The sequence below is a fragment of the Silene latifolia genome, chromosome Y (assembly GCF_048544455.1).
Source record: "Silene latifolia isolate original U9 population chromosome Y, ASM4854445v1, whole genome shotgun sequence".
Lineage (NCBI taxonomy): Eukaryota > Viridiplantae > Streptophyta > Magnoliopsida > Caryophyllales > Caryophyllaceae > Silene > Silene latifolia.
The window spans coordinates 377,407,912-377,414,809 of record NC_133538.1 but is presented as its reverse complement, the minus strand read 5'-3'; the positions used below and the strand labels follow the sequence as shown (position 1 = coordinate 377,414,809).

The 6,898-nt window shown below is 40.2% G+C and overlaps 1 non-coding gene across 1 annotated transcript; it reads right to left on the bottom strand.

Annotated features, from left to right (window-relative positions):
- Positions 1-437: 437 nt before the first annotated feature.
- LOC141636869 (small nucleolar RNA R71) lies at positions 438-544 on the bottom strand. The gene has a single exon (XR_012541447.1). It is a non-coding gene; the product is annotated as a small nucleolar RNA R71 (small nucleolar RNA).
- Positions 545-6,898: the final 6,354 nt, after the last annotated feature.

Sequence of the window (6,898 nt, the reverse complement as noted above, 5' to 3'; positions counted from 1 at the left end):
TCAACCCTTTCGCAATAGAAGGAGAGGAGAACCCATTACACAATACCCCACAAAATCAACCTACAATGCCTAAATTCTCGTCACACTCCGTACCCACCGAGGAGAATTTACCCAATGGTACTCCTACACCACAACATCTAACCGGAAATTTTATTGCCAAATCCGCCTTTATACAATTAGTCGAAAGGAGTCAATTTGGGGGGATGCCTAGTGAAGACCGTCATTCTCATATGGAAACCTTTTGCGACTATTGTGATGCAATCTCTCAAACCGGTGTGACTCAAGACCAAATTAGATGGGTCTTATTTCCTTTTTCTCTAATCGGCACCGCGAAACAATGGTTGAAGGGCCTTGATAAGGCCACTCTCGGAATAGATTCTTGGAAGAAGTTGGCCCTAGCTTTCTACAAAAAATTCTACCCACCGGAAAAGACTAACATGCTAAGAGCTCAAATTACGGGTTTTAAGCAAAGGGATGAAGAATATTTGTATGAAGCTTGGGAGCGGTTCAAGGGAATTTGTCGCTCATGTCCTCACCATGGACTTAGCAAATGGTTTTTGGTACAACAATTTTGGAATGGTTTATATGAAGATTCAAGGAACATTCTCAACATGGGATCAAATGGAATGTTCACCGAAGTTGATGACAATCAAACATGGAACAATATTGAGGAAATGGCGGTCCATAACTCACAATATAGTAGACCTCGCAAGGCTACTAGAGGAGGAAAGCATGAAGTGGACTCCATTACTCAATTGGGTGCTCAACTTAGTGCTCATATCGACACAATCAATTTGAAGTTTGAAAAAGCTATGGCTAGACTTGAAGAAGTCTCAAAATCACCAAAGCATCATGTTAATGCCATGACGGCATCCTCATCAATCTCAAGTGGAATATGTGAGAATTGTGGAACTTTGGGACATGACCAAAGTGAATGTAGGGGAACAAATGAACAAGTGAATGCTTTCCAAGCATACAAGAGTGGTACCCCTTATTCTAACTATTACAATGAAAACACCAAATTCCATCGAAATCTCTCATACAAAAGCCAAAATGTCCAAACCCCTCAAACAACATACACTCCACCACCCATGAGAAACCAAAATCAAAGACACTTTTACAATCAAAACCAAGGTTACCAAAATCAAAATCCATACAATCACCAAAATGACCAAGGTTTTGATGTCCAAAAAGCGGTCCTCCAAATGCAAAAGAATCAACAAGAATTTTTCACTCAAATGCAAGAAGATAGCCAAGCAAAGGAAACCACCATCAACAACATCCTAGCTCACACCAAGATGTTGGAAACACAATTGTCTCAACTAGCATCTTCAAGCTCACAAAGACAAAAGGGGTAATTACCACCTCAAAGTAATCCCCCTAGACATGAAACTGTTAGTGCCATTCACTTGAGAAGTGGTACAAGGTATGAAGCACCGAGGAAGCAAGTTTAGGATGAAGTTGTGGAAGCTAGTGATAAGGAAGAAATGGTGCAAAACTCCAAAGATGGAGAACCATCAAAAGAAGAAAGTTCAAAGAAAAATGAAGACAAGGTCAAGGAGAAGGAGCCCATTGTGATTAGACTTCCTTTTCCAAGTCGTCAAGCCAAGCCCAAATTTGATGATCAACTTGGAAAGTTCATGGAAATTGTGAAGAATTTGGAAGTCTCAATTCCTTTCACGGAATTAATCAATCACGTGCCGACTTATGAGAAATACATGAAAGATATCCTCACAAAGAAGAAGTCGATCCGGAAACTTGAGACTATCGCCTTCACTAAGGTGAGTAGTGCAATACTTCAAGGGAGTTCACCTCCAAAACTAAAGGATCCGGGAAGCTTCTCAATACCGTGTACCATTGGCGACACAACGATCAACAAAGCCTTATGTGATCTAGGGGCTAGTGTGAGTGTCATGCCGTACTCGGTGAGTAAAAGGTTGGGGATGGGAGAGCTTAAATGCACCAACATCACACTCCAAATGGCCGATAGATCGACGAAGGCACCATTAGGGATATGGGAAGATGTCCCCGTATGAATTGGGATGTTTTTCATCCCGGTGGACTTTGTCATTGTTGATATGGAGGAAGATTCCAACATTCCAAGCATTCTAGGAAGACCTTTCCTACACACCGCGGGTGCGGTGATTGATGTGAAACATGGTGAGCTCACTCTAGAAGTGGGAGATGAAAGCATAACCTTTAATCTTGACAAGACTATGAGAGCTCCTCGTTTGCATGAACCGTGTTTCATGATTGATCATTATAGCCGAAAGGATGAAAGGAAGAAATCGGAACTCCAATGGAAGAAGAAAATTGAAGATGCTCTATTCAAAGAGCAAGTGAATTATGACAAGGAGAGCTTGCAAAGCTCATCAAAATAAACCAAAGAAGAAGAGAATGGCCTCATTGGCCAAGAGAAGAATTTGGGAGAATTGTCTCCATCAAATCAAGAGATTTTCAATGATCAACTTGATGAAGTTTGTGTTCTTTGGGACGACGAATTTGAAGGGATTTTTAATCCCTACATTGGTAATGTTATCGATCAAGACTGACAACAAGGGCCAAGGTCTATTGAAGACCTCTACCATGATAATGAACAAGCTTTTAATTACTTTTTCAAGGTGTTGAGCAACATCAACAACACCTTGAACATGCCCCCTTGACATCTCATCAAGAATGAGAGTTTGGTGGAGTCCTCCCTAAACCACCATTTGTAAATATTTCTAACTCCCTAACTCGCATTTCAATTCTTGTATTTCATTTTTGTCATCTTTGGATTTTTATTTACTTTGATCAAGATATTTGTCATGTTTGACAGAAGTGAGAGAGGGACTAATAATTTCAATTGATGTGTAGTGCTCTAGCTTAGTGTGGGGATGGCAATTGCCTAGGCTATCCATGCCTTAGTAGTGCCCCCACAATGAAGAACACGAGATATGAAGAAAAATAGGCGGTTGATAAGGGATATGCATTGTACACGGGTGGAACTGAATCCGGGTACAAAGGGGTAGAATCCGAGCGGATTCAAGAGAATCCGCCCGTCTTCATGCAATCCGAGCGTACAGGGTTGAAGACGCACGTCCCTATAAGCTAAAATTTTGAAAGATTTTTGACTGTAAGAGAATCCGGGCGTCCTGAACATAAAACCGCCCGTCTCTGGAAATCCGTCCGTCTTGGAAAGAAGACGCCCGTCTTCTCTACTAAGGAAAACAAGAAATATTCCTGGATTGAAATCCGTCCGTCTTCTGAAGAATCCGCCCGTCCCGTATCAAGCAAATCCGAGCGTCTTCTCTTGAATACGCCCGTCTTTAGGCGAGTTTTATCAAACCCAGAAAGTGCAGAATCCGCTTTGTACAAGGCGAAAACCGCACGGATTGTCCCTGCAGTTCGAATTTTTTCGGTCTTTATAAAATCCCTCCCACCTTCATTCATTCATTCATTCATTCATTCATTCATAACACTACTTCAAAACATCAAAACCCTCATCCTCTCCATCACAAAAACAAAATCCCTCAACTACATTCACCAAAATCAAATCAAATCATCCTTCTAACAACAAATCAATCACTCCTTTTTCAATAAAAATCAAAACCAAGCACAAAATCTTCAACCTTTGAGTCGATTTTTGAATTCATAAAGGCAAAGCCTTTCACCTTTAAATCGATTTGGGTACACTATAAATTGAAGATTTTTCATTCTTTTCTTGGTTAGTTCATCAATGGAAGGACTAAGGGAGCAACAAAGGCAACAAAGGCACCAAAGACACTTTCACAAAGGCAAAAGGCTCTTCAAGCAAAGAAAGCATTGGCTATGGTGGTAGCAACACCAAACATGGAAGTGCAACAACAACAACAACAACAACAACAACAACAACAACAACAACCTTCTATAGGAGCAACAACATCTTCTACTCCGGAAATCGATCAACTTTTGCATTATCAGGAGGTAACTTTTATTTCCAAAACCCATAGAGATACTTTTGCCAAGTTTGCTAGGAAATCACTTCAATCCACCAAATTTATTTGTGAAGACACCTTGGGAAAGTTGGGTGTCCTTGAGCAAACTAGAGCCTTTTTCAAAGCCATGGGGTTAGAGAAATTGTTTGAATCAAAAGAATTGACATACCCCTCCCTTACCTTGGAGTTTTTGAGTTCTTTGAATGTCACCAAAGTTGAGAGTAGGGAGAATCTCGAGTTTCGTCTAGCTAATGTTAGTAGACGCATTTCCTTTAGGGAATTGGGTGAAGTCTTGGGTCTTAGTGATGAACCGAGTTACTTTAAGAATTATGGAAATTATGACCCCGACCCTCTTTGGGAGGCAATTTCCGGGAGGAAATTTGAGGACTTTCATGCGAGTCGTGCTCTTTTAGTCCACCATCCGGGCATAAGAGTATGGCACAAGGTCATAGGAAACACCATTATTGCAAGGAAAGATACCAACCATTTCACCAAACTTGATTTTATTCTTCTTGAATCGGCTTTGAACATTGGAAGAGTACACACCAAGCCTTTCAACTCTTTGAGGCTTTTGGTAGATAGATGGCTCAACATTGATTGTGGGAAGAAGGGCACTACCGTTATTGTCAATGGCGGCCTACTCACTATCCTAGCTAAGTACTTTGATCCTAACTTCAACAAGGATAACAAGTATAAATCAAAGGAGGGTGGTCATCTTGTTGATTTGCATACTATGATACACAAGTACAAGTGGGTTGCCCATAACCCTCTTGATACCAAGTATGGATGGCTCACTAGTGAAGCTATATCGTTCACCTTGCCTTCAAAGATTTGTCGTCTAAGCGTCCACCGGACCAATTATCTACTTCCCCTTTCTAAAGAGGCCGAGTATATTATTCAACAAAAAAAGGGTGAACTTGAAATGCCCTCCTCTTCCATTGTCATACCACCTTACCCCTTTGAGTATCAAGAGTCCAAGCCGGAACGAGTTGATGCTAGAAATGATTATTTGACTCTTCTCATGCAAGCAATGCACAAGCAAGCCCTTGAGGATCGGAAAACTGCTTACTTGGATCAATATCCACCCCTCCTACACTTAGCTAGGCAAGGACTACTTGATCCATCATGTCCTTTGTCTAGTTGGGCGGATAGAGAAGTCCTATTTCCGGGTGCATCTAGGGTCGTTTTGGGTGACAATGAGGTTGTTGGTAATGAAGAAGTTGATGATAACATTGATGAGGAAGCAAGTGAAGAAGGAGAAAAGGATGGTGAGCAAGATGATGAGCAAGGTGAAGAGGCAAATGAAGAGGGAAGTGGCATTGAGACCACTTCTAATGAGGAAAGTGATGATGGTGATGATATGATGGAAGATTAGCAAGCCTTGGAGGCTTCTACCCTCTCATGGTTTGTCTATTTCTCTCTTTGTTTTAATTATTTTCTTGATCATTGTTGGAGTAGTTCTAGCACCATAGAGGACTCACACCTCGGTACCATTGAGGTGTTCTCATTTTATTGTTCCCATTTTCAAAATCCAAAATGACAAATTATTTTCATGCATTGCATAGTGTGTGCATGAACTACACCCAACCTTAGACATTAGCAATAGTGTCTAACTCGGTTTGGGGAAGTTAATGCATACACAACGGGAGGTAATCTAAATTATCCTCTCCGTCATAACAAAAACCATGCATCATGTAGTGTAGCTCAGTGTAGATTGCATTTAGTATAAAAATCATGCATCATCTTTGCATAATTTCCATCATTTTGGCCATTGAGGACAATGCCCATATTAGTGTGGGGATGGAAATTCTAACATTTAACTCTTATTCAAAAAATTCAAAAAAATCCAAAAAAATTGAAAAAGTTCGAAAATCATAAAAATTTGAAAATTGAAAAATCCAAAAACATGTTTATTTCCTTTTGTAGTCTTGTGTATATATTGTTTTGTATATATTGTGTTTGTTCTATCCTTGTTCACATTGATTGACTATGCCACATCCGAGACATGAGGATAATGAAGACCGCATGGTATGATCTTTCCAATCTCCTTTTTCCTCTTTATGTTAATGACTATGTGGCTTTATTTTGATTGATGCGGTATAAACAATGTGAACTTAGGACTTGCATTTAGTTTATATGTCATATTAGTTGATAGAATCACTTGCATTAGGATTTATATTAGTTGCATCATGGCATGTAGTTGCATGTTAGAAATGTTTCGAAAAATGCCTAATTAGGAACTTTGACAAGAGCAACTAAGCCATTACAAATACTTGTTCAACTTAAGACTTTGCCTACTAGAATGGTTGTAAAACACCCTAGATAGTGTCATACTAGTATCTTTTGACCCATGACCCAAGGCCTAGTCAAGGGTTTGCATGTGAGTCACCTATCCAACCCCGTGATGCGATGTGGACTTGGTTAACTTGTCTAGGTGACCTTGATTGACCTTGTGGTAAGACAACCCAAAAATATTTTCTATCAATAAGCTTGAAGTGCTCATTTCAAGGAATTTTGTCATGTGGAAGTAATTTAATGCCAAGGAAACCTCAAAAGTTATGAATTGTTGAATGTTGAGAAATTTAAATTGTTTTGATGGAGGCGTACCACTTCGATGTGCTTTGGTGCGGGATCCATTGAATTGGGCCCTCACACGGTTGTGAATTCGGCTGCCCAGAGACAGAGTGACTATCACCCCGAAAAGCTATTGTCTAGAGGTTAACCGGTTGCCTAATAAGCGATTGGCGAAAGCAAAGGACACTAGCCCGGAAGGGACAAACCCCATCTTAAATTTTTGAAATGTGAAAGTGAAATGAGGACAATTTTGAATACTAGTCATATCCACCGTTGTGTATAAAGATTTGAGCATTTCACTCCCAAGAATCCTTTTTGTCAAGCCACTTTGTCGAGCTTGGGACGATCCATGACCTTTACTTTTGTAG